General features: G+C 47.4%; 1 long non-coding RNA gene across 1 annotated transcript in view; it reads left to right on the top strand.

The window, feature by feature from the left end:
• The window catches only part of LOC146798544 (uncharacterized), a 307,685-nt gene that overhangs the window by 116,772 nt on the left and 174,400 nt on the right, over positions 1–16,513 (top strand). The window contains exon 2 of the long non-coding RNA XR_014969180.1: positions 14,024–14,178. This is a non-coding gene — a long non-coding RNA (uncharacterized LOC146798544). The remainder of the gene's footprint in view (positions 1–14,023; positions 14,179–16,513) is intronic.

Below are 16,513 nucleotides of genomic sequence, written 5' to 3'. Positions count from 1 at the left end.
CTGCTACCCACTGACTCATCACTGTATCCCCTAATTAAGTAGATCTGAATTGTAAGGGAGCACATGTGTCTCCATGATGCTGCTGCTTCAACATTTCCCTCCTGTGGGAAGTGGTGACCTACCCTTGAGGGCAGGTTCTGCCTCCTTGCCCGTGCCCTGCATCCAACTGAGCTGCCTGAGCAGTAAGAGGTCCCGGGTGCGACTGCGCACCCAGAGCTTCCTTTCCCAGGTGTGAGAGAGGAAGCCTCAAGGAGTGCAACCCTCCTCACTGAGAACTGCAACTGCTGCTTGCTTCCCATCTAATGATGAGAGGTGAGAGTGGGAGACTATATCTCCATGCTTAGGGGGATTATATACAAGCCCTGTGCGCCGCCGGATATTCCGGTGGCGCATAGGTCTTAGCCATATCTACATGGCCAAGTAAAACCACCCTGCATGGCTTTTCATGGCCTTGTAGATATGGAGTGAGGCAACGCAGCACAACTCTCAGTGTTGCCTCACACTGTGTCGGGGCGTTGCTGCGGGTGTTCCCATACAACGCCCATAGCTTTTGACACATTCCGAGACTTACAACATGGCGTACATCTAGAAATGCGGACAAACTGTACGCCTCCCCAGGGGTGGCGTAATGGGAGAAATATATTTATTACTTCTCTTTTTTCTTCTTTCCTTGTGTGCTACATTCTGCAGCGCACATAGGAAGAGGAAAATGCCTCCAAGGATTGTTTTTGTGCAGAAATGTGTTCCTTCCTGACAAAAACAATCATGCCAACAACACAGACACCCTTGCACCATGGTACAAGGGTGCCCACATTGACGCACGGCAGGTAATTGTGCGCCAGTGCCGGCTGAAAGGACAGAAATGCACCGTATCCTTTTAATATGGTGCATTCTTGCCCTTTAGAATTGGAGTAGAGCAGCGCAGCAAAATGACTAGCAGCGCTGCCCTACTCCAGGTCTTTATAAATATGCCCCTTAATGTGTAAACGAATAAGGGCTGGTTCCCAAAGTTCTGCTCTGAAGGCCGCGGACCGTGCAATTAAATGTAAGTGCACTGAATAGTCTTAAACCCAAGCATGCCTCTTTAATCCACTACCAGACACTCCCTGCCCCTTTCTCTCTCTCTTGCAGGATCCTGCTTTCTCCCTTTGTGGCGGTTTTCCGTGTTTTTTCCTCTATCTTTCCGCTTTTAGTGCTTGTCCCTCTCTTTCTCTAGGGAAATGTCTGAAATCGAAAGATAAGTGGTAGTGGCCCCCACCGACTCAAATTAAGCATCGTGCCCCATCACAGTACCTACTCAGTGCGGTCTTCATTTGCATTGAGCACTCCCTCCATATACAAGAGCTAAATCAGAAACAAACTTTTAGCATGGACCCCTGCAACCATATGCTGCATTTTGGATATGTGCAATGTGTGCAAAACTCGTGAGAGTGTAGATTATCCAGAAAATGACTCAGGACATTTGACTTTCTGAAAGTATATTTTTATGTAATGTGAGTAAATTCTTATTTCTTTTTTTCTAATAAATGAATATCACTGAGCATTATATTTATTGTGAGTTAAACAAATATAAACTGAACTGTTCAGCCTCACTACCCCCTGAAATCCCAGGCCTTAAATAGATATTACGTCATTCAAAGATCTTTCACGGGTGTTTTCCTTCAGTTGTTCCAGGGACAACAGTAATACTTGTCATAAGGATTGCCTAGCTGTTGTGTTTCTCAGGCCCTGGAGAACTGACCTAATAACTATCCTCCTTTATCCATGGCCCTGACACCAGCTCAATTTGGGATATTGGAACTCGCTAATTTCAGAGTCACAATTCTATCACACCAGTATTCGTTCTTTTATACTTTCACCCATATTCTTCACCTCTTTTTTCCATTTGCCGGATACTCTGCTCTCACGTGTGGTGGGATTGCGGTAATTTGCAGATAATCTAATAACCCAGTGAATGTGCAACTAAACCACTTTGCAGTCCCTCATCACCTATGAATGTGACATCACCTTCTGACCATTCTCTCCACTCAGAGTGACTAGACAAGCAGAGTGTCAAATCCGGCATGCACCACTTTGGTTTCCTGTAAATTTAGATCGGGGATCTTAGTATAGTCAAAATTAGCTCCAGCCTATTAATTCCTGTTAGAAATTGGGTCTTTGTGGTTGTTGAGGTGGTCCCGGATCATTTGGGTCCTGCAGAGGATGTTCCTTATGTGCGGGTGAATTGGTGTGATTCATTGGATGGTGCATAGACAGTGCGGGGGTGATTTTGTTTCTTTATTGTTTCAGTGCTTTGCGTAATGCGCATGTTAACCCCTTCAGTGCCCGCCCCTTTCCCCGCCCTGTGCCGGCCGTTGCATTAGCGGGCGGGGTCTATGACGAGCTGGACTCGTCATGGGCACAGCGCTACCGCGGCCCATGACGAGTCCAGCTCGTCATGGGCACTGAAGAGGTTAAAAGTCAACGCAATATTTCTTGTGCACTATGTGGCGGTATGTCTCTGGGTCACAGAGCTCTGCATTGTATTTGACGATTGACATAATAAAAATTGTTGTTAAAAAAAAAGAAATGGTGTCTCTAGTGGGCAGTGGTTTGCACCCTGTCCAAGTAGGGACCATCACTCTATTCAGGGTACCGGAGTCACAGAGCTAAGATAACCCCTGCTCATCCCCTTGGTAGCTTGGCATGAGCAGTCAGACACATCGCAGAGGGAATGTTTAAAGTATTAGTACAAGCAAACACAGTAGCACAGTGAAAATACTACAAAAGGAGTCCACACCAGCTTAGAAAAATAGCCAATATTTATCTGAATACAAGACCAAAATGACAAAAATCCAACATACACAAGTCAGAATATCACTTTCAAAAGATTAAGCATGTTTAGTCAATAGAAATCAATGGATTTGTTTGTTTTAACACAAAGTACCTTAAATGTGTCAAAAATCAAAGAACGTGCAAGGCGCAGGGGAGGTGAGGTGCCGTAAAAGCAAAGCAATGCGTCGGTTCCTTATTACACAGGGGAGGTGAGGCAGCGGTTCCTTACTGGCAGGGGCGGTGATGCGTCGGTTCCTTACTGCTAGGCAGGGGAGGTGATGAGTCGGTTCCTTATTACCTACTGGCAGGTGAGGTGATGCATCGGTTTCCAGACACGCAGCCTTAGGTCCTTACTGCGGCGCAGTGTCGATGAAGAGTCGTGTCAAAGGACAATGCGTTGAAAATGCAGATGTGCACTGTCATTGCGATAGTGGAGAAGCCGGCGCTGCATAATTTTCAGAGCTGCAAAGCAGGCACTGCATCGATTCCTCTGCCATGAAGTAGGTGCTGCGTTGGAGTAGGAGCAGGTGTCACAGAGGTCAGCGACACGGGGCTCTGGACTCACACTGCTGCGATTCTTCTGATGCGCCGCGATGGCGAGTTAGGGCCTATGGTAAAAGCTGTGGTCGATGCTTCAAGCTGCAACCACGCTTCGGGGCAGGCAGCGGCGATGCAGCTTGATCTTTTGCAGCAGTGCATTGAGAAAACAGGCGCTGGGAGTCGATGTATGGATTTTCTCCTTAAGATCACTATGTTACACTAACAAAGGCCATGAACTGGATTTGGCACCAGTTGGCAACTTAGGACTATCAGCAGAACAACCCAGGCACTGGCAGGTGAAGTCTTTGATGGCCCTGAGACTTCTTAACCAGAGGCAAGCACACACAAGCCCTTGGAGAACCTTGGAAGCAGGATACAGATAGCAAAGTCCAGTCCTTTCACTACCAGGGCAGAAACAGCGAGCAGCCGGCCAGCACAACAAAGCAAAAGACAGAGTTGCAGGCCCTCCTACGACATACTACGCAAACAAATGATGGACGGAATGCTGAATAAATCATACATTCACCCCCAGTCAAGAGATCTGGGTTAAATCCATTGTTCTTTTGCTCACCATGCCACCCCAGTTTAGACCCAGCAATATTACGCAAATCAGTCTTGACCCTGTGCCTCATGGGAACAGTCCAGACCGAACTGCCAAGCCAGGTCCTCCCTGGACCAGAAACAAGCATCCTGGTACCGGTTTCTGGGTATTACCCTTCATCAGCCAGGCTAGCTTGAATCCAGTGGCACAGTGAGCAAGGAACCCACGTCTGGGCATTTCCATCCCACATAGTGTGAAAAGTGCTACGCAAACAAATGATGGACGGAATGCTCAATAAATCATACATTCACCCCTAGTCAAGAGATCTGGGTTAAATCCATTGTTCTTTTGCTCACCCTGCCACCCCAGTTTAGACCCAGCCACATGCAAATCAGTCGTGACCCTGTGCCTCATGGGAACAGTCTAGACCAAACTGCCAAGCCAGGTCCTCCCTGGACCAGAAGCAAGCATCCTGGGACCGGTTTCTGGATATTACCCTTCATCAGCCAGGCTAGCTTGAATCCAGTGACACAGTGAGCAAGGGACCCACGTCTGGGCATACCCATCCCACATAGGGTGAAAAGTGTCCATCAATTGTTCTTTTTCCATTTGGTACTACGAGTGGAACGGGAATGCCCAGATGTGGGTCCTGTGCTCTCCATGCCACTGGAGTCAAGCTATCCTGGCTGATGAGGGCTGAAATCCCGAAACCAGTCCTAGGATGCTTGTCTTTAGTCCAGGGAGTGTGAGAAAGTGCCCTCTTTCTTGCATGGTCTGCCCCCAGATTTTGCTGAATTGCTGATGTACTTTGACTGAGTGTGCCTTGGGCTCCTGCCAATCAGGTACCCAGGGCCTGTGTTCCTTCCCTAAAACTGCATTGAAGTCTAAACCCGATTGGCATCTCTGGCCACATGTCAGCCCCTGGTAAATGGTACCATAGGTACCCAGGGCACTGTGACTAGAGAAGGCCCCTAAGGACTGCAGCACTTATTATGCCACCCTTAGAGGCCCTGTACCCTGACACACACACACTGCCTTTGCAGGCTGAGTGTCTGGGTGCAGAACAAAACAAAGAGACGATATGGCACACATCCCTGTGTGCCATGCCCACAAACCACTGCCCTGGCATACATCAGTCACCCCTCTAGCTGGGTGCCCTATGCCAGTGGTGAGGGTACAGGTTCATGAGCCCTGTACCCCTACAGTGCCCAGGTCCATTCCTGGGCCCTGTAAGTGCAGTGCTGCCATTAAGAGTATATGGTGCTGGGAGGTTGTCATTACGAACTCCACAGCACCATAATGGCTGCACTGAAGACTGGGAAGTTCGGTATCAAACTTCTCAGCACATTAAACCCACACTGATGCCAGTGTGGGATTTAATGTAAAATGCACGACAAAGGGCATCTTAGAGATGCCCCCTGAAACTTGACCAACTCCCAGTGACCTGACTGAGTGGCTGCGCAGGCTGCCACCACCAGCCATGTTTCTTGACCCCTGGGTCGAGACTTTGCTGCTCTCAGCAGCCTGAAACAATGCACATCCTGGGACGAGGTGCCAAGCCTCCTCCCCCAAGATGGGCAGGGTTCACGAAGGAGAAGTTTCAAAGGCATGCCGCCTTTGTGAGCTTCTCCAGAGCACTTGCTGTACTCAGCAACTGGTCTCCACTGGTTCTACCCCCCCCTTTGGGCGGGAGACCCTTGGGGAAAAACAAAGTGAGGAAGAGAGGTGTGCCCACCTCTGCCAACTCCACCCCTAAGGTGGGGGAGGCGAGGTGAAGCACAACCTCGAGTCCCCGCCATCTTGAGGATGGGGGGACCCAGCCAATCCAGGACAGGCTCCTGCCCCCCTCCCACTGGAGAGTGGCAGAATAGGCGGTGTACCCACCCCAGGGAAGGGACCCATTAGTCCCTGCCCTTTACCTACCTGTAACTCCCCAAAATGTAGTATTTAGGGGCCCCCTGAACCTTCCTTCCTCAGATCCCGATTTCGAGACTACAAGAAGAACAAGAAGAAAGAAGACCAGTCGTGCAGCTGCTAACAAGAGGACGACACCAACTGACTTGGCCCCAACCCTACCGGCCTGTCGACCCTCGAACCTGCTCCTGCTAAACCCCGGCGTCTCCAGTGGTCAGCAACCTCAAAAACCCCGGAGGACCTGACTGCCTTGCTCAACTAAAGACTAGGACTCCCACGAGCAGTGGCTCTGCTCAAACATCTGCAACCCCAGGGCCCGGCCTGAAACAGCGGATCCTGACCACTCTGCACCCGCCGAGCCCAGCCCGAGCTAAAGTGGACAAAGACCACGAGGTCATCCCCCCGGCGACTGTGACCAAGAATCCAGAACCCAAGGACTCCCCTCGACGCTCCTGACGACGCCTGCAGCCTCAACACCAGGGACCCCTCCAACCGGGACCAGCAGATGGTAAGATTTCCTGATGCCTAAAGACACCCCTGCACCCGGCGCCCCACGGGCCCCTGTGCCAAACTCCTGGGTGTCTACCCAACCTACAACTTCCCAACTTACCTCTCGAAGTGGTGGTCACACCTGAAGAATCACCGTCCCTGAGTTTGCAGCCTTTGTTTGTTCGTCTCGCAGCTTTCCCATTGAAATCCATTGGGCGCCCTACAGCCCAGAAGCCCACTGCACCAGGCTGCCCCAGTGCCGCTGAGGGTGCACCAACTACCCTGTTCGACTTCCCCACTTGTCCTGAGTAAGTGACCAGGAGCTTTGCTCCCACAGCCGTGTGGCCTGCCTGCTAGCAGCCACCAACCAAAGGCCCCCTGCCTGCCATAGGCTAACATTGGGCCTACTCTCTCTGCACCCGGCCGCCCCTGTGTCGCTGAGGGTGTAACAACAGTACAATCCAGAACCTGGGAGACCCCTGAGTCTAGCCCCAGAACCTTAACTCTGCCAGCCGAGTACTTACCTGAAAGCCGATAACTTACATTTTCTCCATAGGGTAACATTGACTGGTTTTCACTTGGAAATTCTTCAACAGTTTAGGATTTTCTCCTTTCATTTGCATTAGCCATCTGAGAGGTCTGTGGTCAGTTTGAACCAGGAAGTGAGTACCAAACAAGTATGGCCTCAACTTCTTCAGATGGCTAATGCAAATGAAAGGCGAAAATCCTAAAATATTGAGGTGGTCCATCTCCCTACAGGGAATGGACTGAAGTGGAACACAGACCTGGGACTGCCCATGCCAATGCAGATGGACTTTCCAGGTTCTTCCACTTAGACAATGAAGACTCCCTAGGGCAAGGTTAGTCTCATCATCTTTCGTTTGGGAGGGTTGTGTGAGAAAGTGCCCTCTTTCTTGCATGGTATGCCCCCATTTTTTGCTGAATTGCTGATGTACTTTGACTGAGTGTGCCCTGGGCTCCTGCCAATCAGGTACCCAGGGCCTGTGTTCCTTCCCTAAAACTGCATTGAAGCCTAAACCCAATTGGCATCTCTAGCCACATGTCAGCCCCTGGTAAATGGGCCTGGCAGTTTGGGCTGGACTGTTCCCATTGGGTGCATGGTAAAGACTGATTTGCGTATGGCTGGATCCAAACTGGAATGGCATGGTGAGCAAAAAAACGATGTATTTAAGCCCAGATCTCTGTACTAGGGTGAATGTATGACATTGTTCTGCATTCTGTCCATCAATTGTTCTTTTTGCATTTGTCACCCCGAGTGGGACGGGTATGCCCAGATGTGGGTCCCGTGCTCTCCATGCCACTGGAGTCAAGCTACCCTGGCTGATGAGAGCTGAAAGCCCAAAACCGGTCCTAGGATGCTTGTTTCCAGTCCAGGGAGGACCGGCCTGGCAGTTTGGGCTGGACTGTTCCCATTGGGTGCAGGGTCAAGACTGATTTGCATATGGCTGGGTCCAAACTGGAATGGCATGGTGAGCAAAAAAACTATGTATTTAGGCCCATATCTCTCTACTGGGGTGAATGTATGACATTGTTCTGCATTCTGTCCATAAATTGTTCTTTTTGAATTTGTCACCCCGAGTGGGACGGGTATGCCCAGACGTGGGTACCGTGCTCTCCATGCCACTGGAGTCAAGCTATCCCGGCTGATGAGGGCTGAAAGTCCGAAACCGGTCCTAGGATGCTTGTTTCCAGTCCAGGGAGGACCTGGCCTGGCAGTTCGGGCCGGACTGTTCCCATTGGGTGCAGGGTCAATACTGATTTGCATATGGTGGGTTCAAACTGGAATGGCATGGTGAGCAAAACAACGATGGATTTAGGCCCAGATCTCTGTACTGGGGTAAATGTATGACATTGTTCTGCATTCTGTCCATCAATTGTTCTTTTTGCACTCCTACAACACCCAGCTCTTATTCCTGGCAGAATGTCCTCAGCCCAGAAGTGTTCTGATATTGGGGTGTCAGAGGTCCAATACTTGTACCGCTTTCCGCCTTTGAAGAAGGCAAACTTCAAAGGAAAGTCTTTGTAGTGCACAAGACCCTGTCTTTCCCTGATCTTGCTCCAGACACACTACAGGGGGGTGAAGACAGATTTGTGTGAGGACAGGCATAGCCCTATTCAGGTGTCAGTGATACCACCCCCCACCACTCTAGCTCAGGAAGGCCCATCAGCCTGGTGATGGGCCATCAGGAAATGCAGGGCACACCTCAGCTCCCTTTGTGTGATTGTCTCGAGTGAATACGCAAGAGCCCAACTGTCAGCCAACACAAACGTGTATTCTACTTACACAGAGAGAGGCACAGATGGGTACGCAAGAAAATACCCACTTTCTAAAAGTGGCATTTTCAAACCTGCAATTTAAAAAACAACTTCACCAAAAGATGTATTTTTAAAATGTGAGTTAAGAGACACCAAACTCCAAATCTCCATCTGCTCCCAATGGGAAATTATACTTAAAAGATATTTCAAGGCAATCCCTATGATAGCTTATGGGAGAGATAGTCCTAGCAATAGTGAAAAACAAAATTTGCAGTATTTCCCTATTAGGACATGTAAAACACAGTAGTACATGTCCTACCTTTTAAATACACTGCATCCTGCCCATGGGGCTGCCTTGGGCCTACCTTAGAAGTGACGTACATGAAGTAAAAGGGAATGTTTAGGCCTGGCAAGTGTGTGCACTAGCCAAGTCGAAATTCCAGTTTACACAACTGTACACACAGACACTGCAGTGGCAGGTCTGAGACATGTCTGCAGGGCTACTCATATGGGTGGCACAGTCAATGCAGCAGGCCCACTAGTAGCATTTGATTTACAGGCCCTTGGCACAACTGGTGCACTTTACTAGAGACTTACCAGTAAATCAAATCATGGATAATCTAATCAGCAATACATTTTACACAGGGAGCACTTGCACTTTAGAACTGGTCTGCAATGGTACAGTGTCCAGAGTCCAAAAACAAGCAAAAATGAAATGCAGCACACAGTCAAAAAAAGGAGGTCAGACACAAAGAGACCCAGGAAATCACACCAAAAGATGCCAGGTCTAACAATTTCCCAACACTTCCAATCTCCATTTATATTGCATACCATAAGGCTTAAATAATGTGGCATTTGTAAGGTGCACAGTTCTCTTTGTTGATCCTGAAGGCACCACCCTAAGAGCCTTGTCCTTTCAGTCAGGATATTTAGGATTAGTTTTCTCTGCCAACAGTTCACCTTCAGAATTTTTGTAAATTTAAAGTTTAGATATATTGTCATAAGGGGCCAACGAGTGAAAATGTTTCCTAATCTACGTTGGTGTGCTCTTTTATGTTTTTTTCTGATGTGGCCTTCAGATTCACTGTTAAAAAATTTCAAAGCTTGGTACCCAAGCAGCAGTTCCAATCCTGTGTCATAGAAGTGCCTTCACCTCATAATACAGGTCTTGGTCCACAGTTGCCTATGTGCCCTTTTGGTCGTCTTGTCCGAAGGCTTAGCCAAACATGCCCAGGCGATATAACTTTAGACTGAACCGGGGTACTGGAAACCCTAAGTACTTACTGAGAACCATGTTACTACCACAACCTAACTTTGCTCCAGGTCAGATAAGTGGAGACCTTATCACAAAAGGCTCTACTGGGGGCATCACTCTGAGCCTCAAGTATTACACTATCATCAATTAGATCTCCACTAATGTGGCAATTCTTTTTGGTTCAGACCCTGGTGGCACGATGGCAGAGAAAACACATCCGAACACAAAAAGAGAGTTAATACAGCCTCAATGCTATTGGCTGCGAATGGGTGTCCTAAGCCAGGCAGGTTTCTCTAGGCGCAAGGGCTGCTCAGTGCTCTTCCTCCTTGGGGTCTCACCCATCTGAGGGCTATGAAAGAGACACAGGACTTCTGGAGCAAGATTAGCAGTCATCACCAGAGTGGAGTAAACAGGGCTTTTTCAGGCTGTTTTTGCAGGATGTACCTGCCCCCATGGTACAGACTTCAGGAAATGGTGAAATGTTTGCAATTTCTCATTGACCCATCAAGCGGCTATTCCTCCTTTACACATGATTGTCCTCAGTGTCTAAAAGGAAGCTCACATGTGCCTAAGAATTGGAATACTGGGTTCCTTCGGGAAACTTTAGAATGTCATTGCCAGTCCTGTCTTCCCAAAACCAATCATAAAACACTGTGCCACTGGCTCTGGTGGGCCTCTATTGGCTGGACCTCATTTGACGCTTCAGTGTCTCTTTAAAAAGGGAGTACAAATGTACTTCTTTTTTGATGACTGATTTCTTCATGCTTCCGCTAAGGTTTACTTGCTCTCTGCCTTAGGTGCTACAATGCCTTTTGTTTCATCTTGGTTCTTCGGTATATATACCAACACCGTTCCCACTGCCATCCAATTGACAGAGTTAACTTGAACTCTGATTAAGGCGAGATTGCTGGGAATACTACCCTTCCACTAAATAACATTAGGGACAGAATTTCTGTGCTATACAGTGCAGCTCTTCTGTTAATGTCCTTTCCACAAGGCTGATGGGTTCAGAGGGCCCTGTTCTTAGTAGATTAATTTTATTTATAAAGTTTTATATAGCGCGAACAAGATCCCGAAGGATATCAAGGCGCTTTACAAAAATGATGGAAGGAAGGACATAAAAGCTATGACGACATCGAGTAAGAATACAAAAAATAAAAAAAAAACAAGGAATAATCCCATAACTACAAGGCAAATAAGACAGGATGAGTAATACAATAAACAGGTATATAGCAGGCTAGGCAGGAAGGCACACTATGCGGTAAGGAAGAACAGCATCAATTGTTTGTACAATGAATGTAGGATCACTAGCTTCTAGCAGGAGAAACCTAGCCCAATAATGGTAAAAATGTATTCATTAGGACTCTTTTGGCTTCCAGTTTGAAAGCAGCCGTTGAGGAAATTCTGCAAATTTCCGGTGGAAGTTTACTTAGATCATCAGCAATTCACCTCCTTTCCTCTACCACACCCTAAACTCCAATTTATGGTTTTTGGAGTATTTGTTTGCAATTTCATCACTGTGAGGGGGACAGGTTAGATTATATGAGGGATGTGCATGATCGAGTGACTCAATTGTTCTCCCAGTATGTATCTGTTTACTGATTAGTTAAATACAATCAAAGTTGTGTGAATGTAAGTTTCCAAATGGCGTATAGCCACTTGGATTCTGTGTGCTTCACCATGTGCGTGACTGCGGATGCCAGAGGGATGTGGTTAGATCGACGTCTGTTCAATGCCATGTGCACGTGAAAATGACCTAATGTCACCCAGATTCGCATAAATCGCAGTATTTTGGCTTTGGTTAGTAGTGCTCATGAGCAGCCACCCAAATACCTTGAGGATGTTCTATCGGCCTGTTCAAAGAGCGAACAGGTGTTTTTTGTGATAGGACAGAGCAAACTCCTCTCACTGAGGGGCATATTATCAAGGGAATTATCGCCGCTTTAGCGGCACTTTTTGCCGATAAAGCGGCGATAATTTTATCGCCCTATTAGCAAGCCTGCGCTAACATGCGTTAGCGCAAGCTTTCCGGCATTAGCTGCCGTTTTTTTCATCGCCTTACATGTCAGTGATATGTATCGCTAATGACATGCAAGGTAGGCGTTACTTACCTAAATTTCATGGTAAAAATCGCTAACAGCACTTCGCTGTATTAGCAAAGATATCCCGGGATACAATAATTTGCGCTAACCCCCGATGTACGCAGGTTTTTAACACCTGCTAAAAACCTGACTAAAGCCAGATCCCCATCAGAAGACCCACAGACATCAAAAAGGTAGAGGGCATATTAACAAGTAAGGGCGATAATTATCACCCGTGCCGAGTATCTCTTTGATGTCTGTGCACCATCGCTGCCGATGGCAAGCTATCGCCTGAAAACCTATCTCCTCTTAGCGGGAGTTATCACGCCCTTTCCCTGACACTATCGCCTCTCACAGACGTGTTGATAATACGTCGGTAAGAAGCCGAATATTATCAGGGAAAGGAGGCGATAACAAAACTCCCGATACTTGGCACGGCGATAATTATCGCCCTTACTTGCTAATATGCCCCCGAATGTCATACGGAGATGATTATTCGGACACTGGAAAACGTCTTGTGTGCTGGATTGTCTGTATTTGTGTGTTGTGCATGAAAAAGTCATCAAATACCTCACAGATGTAATTTGGTATGTGATGAATTTGGTTGGGAATGCATAAGCCACCAAAGGTTGTAAAGATTTTGTGTAGACCAATGGGTCACTTGTTGGAACGTGTTTTGGTAGTAGGTTAACTGTATGATCGATTTGCTTCTGTGACATGAATTATGGGTTTGAGACATTGCTGTACATGCTGCGAGTGGTAGACTGCCTGAGTGAGTGGTGTGCGTGCTTGAGCGTTCCACTATTGTATGGATTTATGCATCAAATGCTCCATCCCCCTATGTCCATCTGTTTATCGCTCAATTGCTTTCAGAGTATCTTCGTGATCTAGGAATGGACCCCATGTTTTTTTGCGACTTTGTCTCGAGGGGACTATCTGGACATGGACTCATGGGCTGGCAAGGGATGAGGTCCTCGTGGTAAGCATTGCATTGTCCCCACCGTATCACATCTGTGCTGGTAGATGAAAGACCAAACCATTTTTTTGACCCCTGAAAAAAGAGCTCTTGGAAAAATAAACTGGATCTAAAAATGATCTTCCTTGGGCACAAAGAATTTGTCCTCTTTAAGTCAGAGGACAACTGTGGTGTTCACTAATTATTGCACAACTCATGATTATGATCCCACAGAAATGCCTTGTGTAGAAATCAGAATTTTTCTTTTATGCTAGCGTGTAATCGGGCCCTGAGTGTTTTCTAAATCTTCAATGAGTTTGTTAAGCAGCATGGTTGTTGCTCCTCAATTATATTTCACCCAGTAGCCATAGCTTAGCATAGTTGTAAAGGAACCTAATGCAGGCAAAGAAAATAGCCCCACTATCCCAAGTTTGGTAGTAATAAACACGGCTTATTTCAAGGTGTATTGGGCCCCTTACAGTCCTGGGCCCTGGTGCCACTGCACATGCTACACTATTGATAGCTACACCCCTGACCACGAGGCCATATTCACTTTAGGGCATGAACACTATATTTTCTACATAGATTCATAAGACCTTTGAAGCTCTCTCACTCCACCTTGACTGTCTGATGTGTGAGCTGCAGGCACTCTCAGGTCATGACCTTTTCTTGGGGTTCCACAAGGATATAGTTACGTTGGGAGCACAAACCCCTTTCCTCTCTTTTATACTCTATGATTTCAGTCAAATGCAAAAGGCACACCCCATAGCCCTAAAAAGTGAGCTATTGACTACATTTTAGGGGCTTATTTACAAGCCTCTTGCGCCGTCCGTACGTCACTTTTTCCCATATAAAAAGTGATGCACCGGCGGCGCAAGGGGCTTGTAAATAAGCCCCTTAGTGTCTTAAGGTGACTGGTTCCTTGACAGTAATGTGTGTCAAGTACCTGTCAGTGATGGGATGGAAAGATGTGGCCACAGCTGTATCAAACCCACACATAAATTACTATAAGTCAGGTGTAGCTTATCACCTGCCTTGGCGAGCATCCATCTCTGGAGCCGGCCACTGGCTTGGCACGGCTATACAAGAAGGGAGTGTCTGTCATCGATTGCAAGCTCCGGCCTGTATGTTGTCCCTGATCCATGTCATTATTTTAGGTTTGAGGTTGATCCTCTACAGGGAGGATCAAATGGAACGAGCTGCCGATCAACATCCGATGCCCCCCCACCCTGCACACCTTCAGGAAGACCCTCAAGACCTGGCTCTTCGACTGACCGGAGCTGCCCCCCCCAGCGCCTTGAGACCCTCACGGGTGAGTAGCGTGCTTATAATCTCCCTGTTTGATTGATTGATTGATGCCAGGAAGGGAGGGGTGCTAAGCAGACACTGGGATTGTTGTTGTCTGGAGGTCTGTCCACCTAGTGGGCCAAGGAATGGTATCCTCAGTAGCATCGACAAAAGTGAGCATCACCCTCCCATGCACCCCTCAACCGCAGCTATGCCCCTAACACATCGCGTGCTCCACAGAGACAGAACACAGCTGGTAGCTTGTTACTTACAGGGGGAATCACTGCAGGGGGGGGGGTTCTCAAGCATGACAGGCATATATCTTGGCTTGAAGGTGCAGTTTCTTGCTGTCGCTTTTAAGCCCTATAAATCCAAATTACAATAACAATATCATGTGGAAGAAAAAGTCCTGGACAGCACTTCCCCATGTACTCAGCCAAACCAGTTCTTGAGGCATATCTGAACTTTTCTAGTGATGTGAGCTTCCTTAAAGGTGGGGCATTTAAGACTTGTTTGCTGGTGATATTTTAGATCGCTTTTGCAATTATTTTCCAAAGCATTACTTGGTGTATATTTTGGGGTCCTGTTGTTGTGAGCTTTGAATTTTTTTTTACAGAAATCCTGTATTTTCAGTTATATTGCCTGTTGGTCGTGATATGATTTTGGACCTATTTTTAAACAAAAAACAAGTTTGGAGGTATTGGTGACCTTACCATAGGTGTTGCAAGTGAAGGCATTGATGTTTGGGTTGCGCCTGCACTAAAATGAGAAAATATTTTAAAAATACAATTTACAAGAAGATCCTGAGAACAGAATACTTACCCCTAACCTATTATACTCTTAACACTACCTTCTACTTCTGCTCTCGGGCTGCTCTTTGGCACGCTCAGGCCCAAGAGTTTGAGAAGGGCGGTCTGGAGGAAATTGTAAAACACTAAAGCAGTGTTCCCACCCTTCTTAAGTGATGCCTATATAAAGCTTTTACTCACAGAAATTCCGAGTCAGAACGTGCCATTGCATGCTGTCAGCCAACATATATTAAATGGAAATGGAAGAAAGGGCGTTCTGTTAGGCGTAGTACACACTGGCTCCGCTCTCGTTTCCGCGTGTTTTTACTTTGCATTCGTTCTTAGATTCCCAGTTGTCTTTCCTTGGCATGGCTGTTAAAGATCCTCTGAGCAAAGAGAAACCAATATTCATGATAATGATGTGGTGAAGCTATCGTGCTGGTGCCAAGGGTCGGCCATTTTAGGCATCCGCTTATTATGCAAACCGGCTCTAAAGCGTTAAACAGACACAACCAAGGCTTTCCTCTACCCCCTCACTCTGATACACACACCGGTGTACACCTGACCTCGCTCTGCCTCACCACTCTCAGTCTCTGTATCCCCTCACTCTCCTTCATACGATAAGCACACCAACTCACTCCCATCTCACACCACCACTCTCCCTCTATACCCCCCCCCCCCCAGCTCTCCTTCAGCCTGATGGACCACTGTAGCCTACACCTGCCCTCACTAGACCGCTTCACTCTGTGCCTTTGATGCCCACACCACACTCTATGCCGGCCCTCACAAAGCCTTTATTCTCTCCTTCTCGCAGATACGCTAGAGGTGGGTAAGCCAACAAATTAACAGGGAGAGCTGAGCCAGAGCCAAGCTAAAGGTCTAGCTGGAATCTTAGAGTCTGTGCACGAGCTGAGCCCTGAATATGTTTGCAATGTAAATCATACACCAAACATTACGTTAAATTTGATAAAGTCTCTTCTAAATTAAAAAAAAAAGGTTATTTTGTAACATGTGGAAGCATTGACATTAATGCATCACTTTATAGAACTGTATTGAGAAGTACTTTATACTTTTTAAACATGAACTATTAGTAAACTGAGAGGCAGGGCAATTCTCACGTAAACTCTGTATGTGGCCCAGATTATTAGTTGGCAGGGTATGCTCAGACGTGAGTCCCTTGCTCACTTTGCCACTGGATTCAAGCAAGCCTGGCTGAAGACGGCTGAAATGCCAGAAACTGGTCCTAGGAAGCTTGTTTCTGGTCCAGGGAAGACATGGCTTGGCAGTTCGGGCTGGACTGTTCCCATGAGGCAGAGGGTCAGACTGATTTGCATATGGCCATGTCTGAACTGGGGTGGCAGAGTGGGCTAAAGAACGGTGATGGATTAAACCCAGATCAGTTGACTGGGGGTGAGTGCTTGCATTGTTCAACACTCCGTCCATCATTTCCTTTGGTTTTTGCTTTGTTCGCCATAAGTTGGCAGGGTATGCTCAGACGTGAGTCCCTTGCTCACTTTGCCACTGGATTCAAGCAAGCCTGGCTGAAGACGGCTGAAATGCCAGAAACCGGTC

This window comes from Triturus cristatus, chromosome 9, assembly GCF_964204655.1.
Source record: "Triturus cristatus chromosome 9, aTriCri1.1, whole genome shotgun sequence".
NCBI lineage: Eukaryota > Metazoa > Chordata > Amphibia > Caudata > Salamandridae > Triturus > Triturus cristatus.
This window is presented reverse-complemented; position numbering and strand designations above follow the sequence as displayed.